This window comes from Amblyraja radiata, chromosome 4, assembly GCF_010909765.2.
Source record: "Amblyraja radiata isolate CabotCenter1 chromosome 4, sAmbRad1.1.pri, whole genome shotgun sequence".
NCBI classification, from domain to species: Eukaryota; Metazoa; Chordata; class Chondrichthyes; order Rajiformes; family Rajidae; genus Amblyraja; species Amblyraja radiata.
The window spans coordinates 5,147,777-5,160,231 of record NC_045959.1 but is presented as its reverse complement, the minus strand read 5'-3'; the positions used below and the strand labels follow the sequence as shown (position 1 = coordinate 5,160,231).

The following is a 12,455-nucleotide window of genomic DNA, read 5'->3' as shown; positions in this document are numbered from 1 at the left end:
CCTCCCACTCCCACCGGAAAAGGTGTGGCTTTCATGGCTTGATTGACAGGAGAGAGATTCTCAACATTTTTTAAACACTAATAACACTTTTATTTTTCATTGATGGGAAGAATTCTCTGCACCTGCTCAGCGGAGGGGGACTGAGATGGCCAAAAATCACAGCCGTAACTGGTAGCGTTTTATCTAAAATCAATATACAGTGCAAACAAAAAGTAAGTGCATTTGCAGTAGTGCCTTTTAACTTCAAGCCAATGCACCCACCACTATTTGCAGTAAGTAGTGCCTTTCAACTTCAAGCCAATGCACCCAAGCCGCCATTTGCAGTAAGTAGTGCCTTTTAACTTCAAGCCAAAGCACCCAAGCCACGATTTGCAGTAAGTAGTGCCTTTCAACTTCAAGCCAAAGCACTCAAGCCACCGTTTGCATTAAGTAGTGCCTTTCAACTTCAAGCCAAAGCACCCAAGCCACCATTTGCAGTAAGTAGTGCTTTTCAAGCCAAAGCACCCAAGCCACCATTTGCAGTAAGTAGTGCCTTTCAACTTCAAGCCAAAGCACCCGTCACCATTTGCAGTAAGTAGTGCCTTTCAAATTAAAGCCAAAGCACCCAAGCCACCATTTGCAGTAAGTAGTGCCTTTCAACTTCAAGCCAAAGCACCCAAGCCACCATTTGCAGTAAGTAGTGCCTTTCAACTTCAAGCCAAAGCACCCGCCACCATTTGCAGTAAGTAGTGCCATTCCACTTCAAGCCAAAGCACCCAAGCCACCATTTGCAGTAAGTAGTGCCTTTCAACTTCAAGCCAAAGCACACAAGCCACCATTTGCAGTAAGTAGTGCCTTTCAACTTCAAGCCAAAGCACCCAAGCCACCATTTGCAGTAAGTAGTGCCTTTCAACTTCAAGCCAAAGCACCCAAGCCACCATTTGCAGTAAGTAGTGCCTTTCAACTTCAAGCCAAATCTCCCAAGCCACCATTTGCAGTAAGTAGTGCCTTTCAACTTCAACCCAAAACACCCAAGCCACCATTTGCAGTAAGTAGTGCCTTTCAACTTCAAGCCAAAGCACCCAAGCCACCATTTGCAGGCAGTGCCTTTTTACTTCAAACAAACCATATTTTCATTTTCAAACCACATTAAGGGGACTCACAGTTGAGTAGACATTTGTTCAGTGTTATTCAGAGCTCAGAGAGACGTGACCCTTTGGCTTCATCCATCTTGCAGAGACTGAGTGAGGCACACCACTTCCTTGTTTTATAGTCCCTCGCCCTCCCTCCAGCAGGGGCAGCAGAGAGAATGGTGAATTTTTTTAAAACATTAATATATCTCTGATTTGTCATCAATGGGAAAAATCCTCCGGTCCCGGAAGGCGGAGAGGGGCTCTGAGCGAGGTGGCCAAAAATGACGGCCGTAGGTGGCAGCGTTCTCTCAGAAATTGCAGCACAGCGAGCCAAAAGCAGTCAAGATCAGACTTTTAGTAATATAGATGTTCATGTAAAAATAGCAAAATGGGGTCAATCACCCACTATATACAGTATTACTTCCAAAATCACAATACGCCGCTTACATTATTACTGTAAGTCAAATGGATCAAAAGTCAGATGTGTTCAATAGAGAGTTAGATTTAGCTCTTAGGGCTAACGGAAGCAAGGGATATGGGGAGAAAGCAGGAACGGGGTACTGATTTTGGGAGATCAGCTATGGTCATATTGAATGGCGGTGTTGGTTCGAAGGGCCAAATGGCCTTCTCCTGCACATATTTTCTATGTTTCTGTGTTTCTATGATCTCCAATACCTGCAGATTTCTATTTTTCTATGGTCTCTAATACCTGCAGTTGCCCCCTAGTTTTGGGCCCTGGTCGTCTAGAGGTGGAGATTAAAGAATTATATTGGTAGCAGAAAGTAATAATGTTAAAAGGGAAATCAAGTTACATGAGGAGCTATTAAGGCTGGTGACCAAATATGTGGTCACAAGGTAGGTTTTAAATGGAATGGAGAGTGGGAGGGAAAAGGGCTTAGTGAGGGAAATAGGGAGCTCACAACTTACGCAAAATAAGGTGTGGCCACAATGGTGCAATAACAGTTAAAATCAGGAACGTGGAAGGGTCAGAAGTGGGGGAGCTTGTGGATGTTACAAAGTATTGGCTTGGAGGAATTGAAATGATCAAGATTATAACAGGATTTGAAAGCAGTCAAGTACACACAATTGGAACATTGAAGTATATTAGAAAAGGAAGGTGCGTCTAAATTAAACATTTTTGGATGAGGTGGGCAACTAATAATGGGAAAAGTGAGATGACAGATGGAGCAAATATTTTATATCTGTTCACCATTGACGACACAAAACCATTCAATGGAAGGAGAAAATCAGGGGACCAACAGGAGGAACCAAGCAATAATTTTCACAAGGGAAAAGTACTAGCTGGGGCTAAAAGCAGACTATCCAGTTGACAGCCTGCATTCGAGGAACTTAAATGTGGCCGCTGAAAAAGTCAGTCTGTGATTATAAATGTAAGCTCCTCATCAGGAAAGGAAGGAGAATTGCTTAGTTACCAAGTTCTTAGTTACCAAGTAGTTGTAATATTAGTAGCAGTTGTAGTAGTAATAGTACTAGTGATAGTAGTAGTAGTGGGGTGGGAGATTGCAACCTTCATGTGGTCTGCCCTGTTTCAATTAATGCAATCAACCTGGCGTGCACAATCAAATAAGATCAAGTAGGACAAGTTGTCCGACAACTTTAGGCTGTGCACAGCATACGCAAGAAGAAGAAGTAGTAGGTAGTAGTGATAGTAGTTGTAGTAATAGTGTATAATAATAGTAATGTAGTCGTTAACAATGTAGGCAGTTGAAGTCAGGTGTGGGAGGGGGAGTCATAGTCATACAGCTTAGAAACAAGCCCTTCAGCCCAACTGCTCCATTCTGACCAAGATGCCTTATCTAAGCAAGTCCCATTTGCCCGAGTTTGGCCCACATCACTCTAAACCTTTCCTATCTATATACAGTATGTCTAAATGTCTTTTAAATGCTATTATAGTGCCTGCCTTAACTACTTAATTTGGTAGTGTGTTACATATACCCACCACTGTCTATGTGAAGAAGTTACCCATCAGGTTTTTATTAAATCTTGCTCCTCTCACCTTAAAGTGTGTATCCTAGTTTTTTCAATTCCTGTACACTAAAAGACTATGCATTCACCCAATCTATTCCCCTCATGATTTTATGCACATCAACCTCCCGCACTCCAAGGAATAAAGTCCTAGCCTGCCCAATCTCTCCCTATAGCTCAGCCACTAAAATCCTTGCAACATCCTCGTAAATCTTTCCTAATATAATGACATCCTTCCTATAGCAAGGTGACCAAATCGGAACAGAGTACTCCAAACACGGCCTCAGTACTAAAAACCTTTTTACCACCCTATCACCTGCGATTGCACTTTGAAAGAACGACATATCTGTATTTCTAAATCACTCTTCCGTACATGGTACTCCCCAAGGCCGTACCATTCACTCTGAAGGTCCTGCCCTGGTTTGACTTCCCAAAATACAATTCCTCGTACTTATCTCCATTAACTATTCCTCAGCTCACTGCCCCAGCTGATTAAGAGACTTCGGTGATTTTTGATAATCATCTTCACTGTCTACAATATCACATACTTTAGTATCATCGGCAAACTTACTAATCATGCCATGTACATACTCATCCAAATCATTGATATAAACCACAACCAACAATGGGCCCAACACTGAGGCACACCACTCATCACAGTCATCCAGTGTGAAAATTACCTTTCCACTACTCCCCTCTGCTCTCTTCCATGAAGTCAATAAACAGGGGGCTGAGGGGGAAATGCTGACACAGCGCACTAAACTTAGATCATATTGATTGCAGAGCAGATTAGAAAGACTAGACACCTATTCCTGTGTCCATTTTTAAATGTTTTTATGCTATGACCGCTGTGAATAAAAGAGACTCAGAAGATAAAATTAATCCGGATGTCCAAAAGATATTTGATAAAGTGTTAAATGAAAGTCTATTGCACAAAATTATGGCAATGAGCATAATATATTAACATGGATAGGGGATTGACTGAATTGGGAGAAATGGAATCAGGATAAACGGTTCATTTTTGGGCATTTCATATTCCGTCTGGGGACCTTGCGTCCGGATGGCATTAACATTGAATTCTCCCAATTTTGCTAGCCCTTGCTGTCTCCTCCCCTTCCTTAACCCTCTAGCTGTCTCCTCCCACCCACCCATCCGCCCGCCCTCGGGCTCCTCCTCCTCCTCCCCTTTTCCTTCTTTCTCCCCCCCCCACCCCCCATCAGTCTGAAGAAGGGTTTCGGCCCGAAACGTCGCCTATTTCCTTCGCTCCATAGATGCTGCTGCACCCGCTGAGTTTCTCCAGCAATTTTGTGTACCTTTCATTTTTGGGCTGGCAGGTTGCGATTAGTGGGTATCACAGGGATCGTTGCTGGAGCTTCAAGTATTTAAAATTGATACTTAGCACACAGATAAAGGGTTTGCTTGCATTGTATCCTAACAGGTGATGATACAAAGATAAGACAGAAAGGCAAGATGTGATTAGAATACAAAATGGCTGCAAAGAGATATAGACATGTAATGGACATAGGCATCAATTCAGCTGATGAAGCATTTTACTGGGAAATGTGAGGTTATCCACTTTAAATGTAAGATTAGAATAACAGAACATGAAACACTGGAAGTGTGTTGTTAAATAAAAATGAAAACAAAGCTCAGATTCTAGAAATGGTCTTTCCTTGAAATGTTAAGTCTGTTTCTCTTTTCTAATACTGTGCCTGACCTGCTGAGCAGGTTCTATCTTCATTATTAAAAGTTAGCACGTTATTGCAGTAAATATATATATAAAATAAAGGAAGTTGTGCCATGAGTGAACAGTGCATTGATGGGCAGAGAGGATCTCATGTTGGAGGGAGATGCCAGGAAGTTGCAGTAACAAAATAAATGATCAGAGTAAGCAAGGAAATGATTAGGAGGAAAACATAAAACACTTAAAGAACTCAACAGGTCAGGCTTCATCTGGGGAGGGAATAGCCTGGTGAGAGATAGTCAGACTGAAGAACGGTTGCACTCAGAAATGTCATCTGTACATTCCCTCCCCTGATGTAGCTGGACATGTTGAGATTTTAGAAACATTGAAACATAGAAACATAGAAAATTGGTGCAGGAGGAGGCCATTCGGCCCTTCGAGCCAGCACCGCCATTCATTGTGATCATGGCTGATCGTCCCCTATCAATAACCCGTGCCTGCCTTCTCCCCATATCCCTTGACTCCACTAGCCCCTAGAGGTCTATCTAACTCTCTCTTAAATCCATCCAGTGACTTGGCCTCCACTGCCCTCTGTGGCAGGGAATTCCACAAATTCACAACTGGGTGAAAAAGTATTTTCTCACCTCAGTCTAAAATGACCTTCCCTTTATTCTAAGACTGTGGCCCCCTGGTTTTGGACTCGCCCAACATTGCGAACATTTTTCCTGCATTTAGCTTGTCCAGTCCTTTTATAACTTTATATGTTTCTATAAGATACCCCCTCATCCTTCGAAACTCCAGTGAATACAAGCCTAGTCTTTTCAATCGTTCCTCATATGACAGTCCCGCCATCCCAGGGATCAATCTCATGAAACTATGCTGCACTGCCTCAATCACAAGGATGTCCTTCCTCAAAATTAAAAATATATTTCAGAGTTAAAGGGCTGTCCCACTTGGGCGACCTAATCCGTGAGTCCAGAAGAATGTCTTCGACCTTCAAGCTCGAGGACACTCGCCTAGAAAGCCTCGAGATGGATCGACCGTCCACATTGAAACCGCGAGATGGATCGACCGACCGCACACAAAAACACATCGCAAAGGCGGGGGCCAGAGAAAGCGGGGCAGCACTGTCTGAAACTCACACCCGCGATGAAGAAGAAGGTAAAACAGCTGCACAGTAACGGTACGCCCTTTAGAGAGCGCGGAGGGAGGGAGGGGGGAGGGGGGGGAGGAGAAGGGGAGAGAAGGTGAGGGTGAGAGAAGGAGAGAGAAGGGGAGAGAGGGGGGGAGGGGAGAAAAAGGAGAGAAGTTGAGAGAGAAGGGGGGAGATGGAGTGGAGACACTTTTAAGAAGTATAATAAAGATGAGCGGGCATTTTACCTACCGGTAGGTCTTCCTTGGTCCTGAAAACTCCAAAGAGCCAATCAAAATGCCCGGTCAGCGAAGGAGTTTGCCTACGGCTGCCCTCGACTGCCTGTAACTAAATAGCGACCCCACTCCACTGCACTATAAGTTAAAAAGACCCGTGCCGACCAAATTTTACTCGCGGAAAATATTTCAACATGCTGAAAAAATTTCCACGGCCTAGCTGATGCCACGAGTATTCAGGAACTTCCCTCGAGCATGAAGGAGAGTTCCAGAGACCCCATAGGACTACCTAGGACCACGTGTCGACCATGCTGCGAGTTTGAAGGTCGAAGACACTCTTCTAAACTCGCAGATTAGGTCGCCCAAGTTAACAGCCCCTTTACAGCGTGGAAACAGGCCCTTCGGCCCACCGAGTCCGCGCCGACCAATGATCACGCTATACATTAACACTAGGCGACTCGCTAGGGACAATTTACATTTTTACCGAAGCCAATTAACATACAAACCTATTCGTCTATGGAGCATGGGAAGAAACCGGAGCACCCGGAGGAAACCCACGTGGTCATGGGGAGAACGTACAAACTCCATACAAACAGCACATGTAGTCAGGATCGAACCCGGGTAACTGGCGTTGTAAGGCAACAACTCTACTGCTGCTCTATGGTGCCGCCCTTAAAGTTCCACTTGGGCGACCTAACCCGATTTCCTCCGGATCTTGTGTTTTGCTGAGGATTCCAGCCTCTGCAGGTACTTGGGTCTCCAATGATCAGGAAGATGATCAGGAGGAACCAAGGAAACATTGGTTAGCTGTTTAAGAGTGTGACTGGGGGAGTCAAACGGTATGATATCGGGAAGGGATAAGACCAAGATTGTGGAGATGGATTCATGAAAAGATCATCATAACAAATACAAATTAAGTCAAATGGCCTCTCATGGCTGTCATATCATAGCTTAACTAGGTTATTCTCTCAACTTCTCTTTAGTGCTTCCTCATTTAATATTCACTGCTCACAGGACATTCACCTGGGTCAATTAAACATACTGTAAATAGCTGGGGCCTTGCCTTGATCTGAGACAACCTTTACTTTAGACATACAGTGTGGAAATAGGTGCTTTGGCCCACTGAGTCTGTGCCAACCAGCGATCTCCCCGTACACTAGCATTTAACCTACACACTAAAGACAATTTATAGAAGCCAATTAACTGACAAACCTGTACGTCTTTAGAGTGCAGGAGCACCGGGAGAAAACCCAAGCAGTCACAGAGAGAACATAAAAAATCCGTACAGACAGCATCCATAGTCAGGATTGAGCCCCGGTCTCTGGTGCTGTAAGGTAGCAATTTTACTAACTTGAAAATTTCCTTTTTTTACCCTCTCTGCCAGTTAACCAAACGTCTAACAAAGTAATCAAAAGGGAACTGCAGATGCTGGAATATCGAAGGTACACAAAATTGCTGGGGAAACTCAGCGGGTGCAGCAGCATCTATGGAGCGAAGGAAACAGGCGACGTTTCGGGCCGAAACCCTTCTTCAGACCGATGGGGGGTGGGAGAAAGAAGGAGTCTGAAGAAGGGTTTCGGCCCGAAACGTTGCCTATTTCCTTCACTCCATAGATGCTGCTGCACCCGCTGAGTTTCCCCAGCAATTTTGTGTACCTTCTAACAAAGTAATACTTTATCCTCAATTCTGCAATCTCTAATTTTGTACAGTGGCTTTGCATGTGTAAACCATCAAATAGCTTTCAGAAATATAAGAAGGGTCTCGACCCGAAATGTCACCCATTCCTACATCCAGAGATGCTGCCTGTCCCATTGAGTTGCTCCAGCATTTTGTATCTAACACGCAACATAAATTGGTTTGTTTTTATCTGCCATGATAGTTATGTACTAAATAAAATTTTAAAGTTAAGAAATATCATTTCCCATTCTGTAAAGACTCAGGGCCCCTGAAAACATGGGTTGGGAATATGGGTAGGCTTTCCTTGAAGGAATGAAACTTTAAAACAAAATGATATTATGCGAGGTCTCAAACAGGGACCAGACACCAAACAGGTCTCAATTCTCCAGTTAACATTTGGTCCACTACTAGAGGCCTGTGCAGCCAGGAAGCAAAGTATAAAATAGTGGGAGCAATATTAGTTGTGTATTATGGCCTATGTTAACCCTGCAGGCATGCACTTTTCGTACATGGAGGACTCAGCCTATGCACAAAATACTCAATGGTGATTTAATCCATTTGCTTAGCTCTTTGAAACAGTGCAGTATGTAAGGAGATTCTTATACCTCTGAATTCAACCTTGTAAGCAGCCTGCAAAACTGAATAAAGGTTGAAGTAGACTGTACTGTACTGAAGTAACTGAAATATCACATTTACATAAGTATTCAGACCCTTTACTCAGTACTTTGTTGAGGTACGATTGGCAGCGATTACAGCCTCAAGTCTTCCTGGGTATCACGCTACAAGCTTGGCACACCTGTATTTGGGTAATTTCTCCCATTCTTCTCTGCAGGTCCTCTCAAGCTCTGTCAGATTGGATATGGAGCATCGATGCACAGCTATTTTCCGGTCCCTTCAAAGATATTCGATCGGGTTCAATGCCGGGCTCTGATGGGCCACTCAAGGACATTCACAGACTTGTCACAAAGCCACTCCTGCATTGTCCTGGCTGTGTGCTTAGGGTCGTTGTCCTGTTGGAATGTGAACCTCTGCCCAAGTCTGAGGTCCAGAACGCTCTGGAGCAGGTTTTCATCAAAGATCTCTCTGTACTTTGCCCCATTCATCTGTCCCTTGATCCTGAATAGTCTCCCAGTTTCTGCCACTGAAAAACATCCCCACAGCACGATGCTGCCACCAACATGCTTCACCATAGGTGTGGTATCAGCCAGGTGATGATCAGTGCCTGCGCTTGGCATTCAGGCCAAAGAGTTCAATCTTGGTTTCATCAGACCAGAAAATCTTGTTTAGGTGCCTTTTGGCAAAATCCAAGCGGCTGTCATGTGCCTTTGAGGCGAGACGTGGGTGCAAGCAGCCGTTATGGTTGCTGGCCAGCAGGAGGCGGCAAAATGAGTGAGTGGCGTTTCTGGGTCTGACGTTGGCGTAGCAACGAATCAAAGGCTGGCAGCCACGTCAGAAACACACACAGCCAGCCAGCCAGCAACCACACAGTTTTAATATTATATAGATAGATGACTAACACAGGCTTAGAATTCTTTGGAGTTATGAGAGGTGATCATAATGAAAAGCTGGTGGCAGATGCCAACAACAGAGGTAGGAAAGCAGAGATATGTTATATATGACTATAACTGATATGTTAATGGTCAATAGTCAATATTCAGATTTATTCGTCACATACACAATGAAGTGCAGTGAAATGAATTTGCCAGCTGCGGTACAATAAAAAAGAACACACAATACACAATAAAAATTTAACACAAAACCATCCACCACAGCATTCTTCACTGTGGTGGAAGGCACAAAGTTCAGTCAGTCCTCCTCCATTTTCCACCGTGGTCGGGACCATAAACCTCCGCAGTCGCCGCTGCAGGCGGCCAGATGTACAGGCCCTCTCGTCTGGAAGGTAAGTCCCGAATCGGTGCTTCCCTACCGGAGACCGCGGGTTCAAGATGATGTAGGCCGCAGGCCGGCGGTCGAAGATCTAAGTCCCCGCCGCGCCGCGGCTACAAGCACCGCAGACCGCGGCTTCAAGATGTTGTAGGCTGCGGGCCGGCGGTCGGAGCTCTTCTCCTCCGGGGTCTCCAACAAGGGATCCCAGGCTCCGCAGACCGCGGCTTCAGGAAGTAACAGTCGGCGGGCCAGCGATCGGAGCCCCCAACGATGGCTCGCCCGCTCCGTGATGAACAGTTCACGCTGCGCCCGCTGCTGAAGCTCTGGGCCCAACTCCGGGAAAGGCCACACCAATCCTTGTTGTTAGGCCGCGAGGAAGGCGACATGGAAAAAGTCGCCTCTCCGTGGAGGAGGTGACCACAAGCGGTTCCCCCCTTACCCACCCCCCTCCCCCCTCACTACCCCCTCACACAAGACACACCGAGAGACATTAAAACAAACATTTGTACATACTAAAAAAAACAAAAAAAGTATAAATGACTAACATGCTGCTGGCAGGACAGCCGTCTCGCAGCGCCCCCACCAACCAAGGAAATGTAAATGTAGTCCTCTGTGAACACCATAATAAACAACAAAATAAGTTCAGTATACAAACAATAATAGCACAAAGACACTAACAATGCCCCCAGTCTATGTAGTTCAAATCTTATTTGGAGTTTGTGGTGTTTGGCAGTCTGGTGGTTACTGCTCCTGAACCTGGAAGTTACAGTTTTCAGGCTCCTATTAATCTTCCTGATGGCTGGAGTGAAAAGAGTGTATGGCCAGGGTATGGTCTCTGATAATCATGCCTGCCTTTCTAAGGCAGCACCTCCTGTAGATCCCTACAATTGTGGGGTGGTCAATACCTGTGATAGACTGGGCGGGCAAAAAAGGCCGTGATGCAACTAGTCAATATGCTCTCTACTGTAGAAGTTCAAGAGAGTAGTCGCTGAAGCCCCTGTCCCACTTACGTGTCCTTGGCACGCTAATTACGCGACCTCGTGGTCACGGTGAGGCGCGACAGTCCCGCAAAGGTCGCGCACGATTTCATGCACCCATACAGCCGTCTGGAGCGCGTGACGTCATTTGAAGATGGACACAAAATGCTGGAGTAACTCAGCGTGACCGGCAGCATCTCTGGAGAGAAGGAATGGGTGACGTTTCGGGTCGAGACTCTTCTTCAGTCTGAAAGAAGGGTCTTGACCCGAAATGTCATCCATTCCTTCTCTCCAGAGATGCTGCTGGTCCCGCTGAGTTACTCCTGCATTTTGTGTCTCTCTTCAATTTTCGTGGCCCCGCTCTGGGAGTAGAAGTGGGGGCGGATCTGGACAGCAATGGCCGTGAGCCCCAGGCCGAGCTCGGCGATCGTTTGCCTGCTTCTGCTGCTGTTGGAGGTGAGATGTTGCATCGCGCCAGGGTCTTGGGCCTGTCCCACTTTGGCCGTCAGTTACGCGAGAGGCCGTTGGCACGCGAAGATTTCATTCGCTACAAAACTTTCGGAGCCCCGCGCGATGTCACGCACAACTCCATATCCCTTCTCAGTGGGACTGGCCCCACGCGACCACACGCTGCCCTTGCGCCTCAACGCGACGACGAGGTCGCGTAATTTGCATGCCAAGGACACGTAAGTGGGACAGGCCCTTGACATACCAAATCTCCTCAATCTTTTCAGGAAGTAGAGGCATTGATGGGCTTTCTTTATGATAGCACCAATAAGCTGGGTCCAGGACAGATCTCCATAGGTATGCATGTCCAGGAATTTGAAAATGTTGACACTCTCAACCACCGTCCCATCGATGAAGACAGGTTTGCAGATCTTTAACCTTCCTCTTGCCAAGGCAACCATCAGTTTCTCGATTTACTGACGTTGAAAATAAGGTTGTTGTTCTGGCATCATTTGATCACTTGATCGATCACCCTTCTATACTCTGAGTCAACAAGGTCATCTGTAATTCGCCCAGCAACTGTGGTGTTGTCAGCAAATTTGAAGATGAAGTTTGAGCTGTGTCTAGTTACGCAATCATGAGTATAAAGTGAGTGGAGCAGGGGGATGAGCACACAGTCTTGTGGTGCTCCTGTGCTGATGGCTACTGAGGAGGAGGTGTTGCTGCCAATTCGTACAGATTGTGGTCTGTTGATCAAGAAATCGAGGATCCATTTGCAGAGGGAGGTGCAGAAACGCTGTTCCGTGAGCTTGGTAACCAGTTTGCAGGGGATGATAGTACTGAACGCTGGGCGGTAGTCGATGAATAATAGCCTGACTTACATGTTTTTATTGTCAAAGTGGTCCAGTGCAGAGTGGAGAGTCAGTGATATCGCAAACTCCATTGACCTGTTGTGGCGGCAAATTGTAATTAGTTGAAGGAGTTTTGAAGGCAGAGAGCATCCTGGTTCACTGCAAAAACGCGTTTAACACTAACTGGGGCTGAATGATGAGATAAATGTCCCAGATTAAGGGTTTACCCATTTGGGACTCTGATGATGGACTCTAAGGATATGAATGATCCTCTTTGACACCAAACATCGCAAATGAGCCAGAAAGCAGCATTCACTTATATTCAAGCACATTCACTTCGCAGCAAGTGGGTAAGAGGATAGCAGTAAGAAGCAGCAAACTTGAACTGTTCATTATTTTGCCTTAGGACACTGAAGACATTAGACAACCTAACACAGACAAAAATCAACAAACTCAGTACAGCTTG

At 45.6% G+C, this 12,455-nt stretch overlaps 1 protein-coding gene across 1 annotated transcript in view; it reads right to left on the bottom strand.

Annotated features, from left to right (window-relative positions):
* neto1 (neuropilin and tolloid like 1) overlaps positions 1 to 12,455 on the bottom strand; it is a 264,701-nt gene that overhangs the window by 125,984 nt on the left and 126,262 nt on the right. The window lies entirely within an intron of this gene.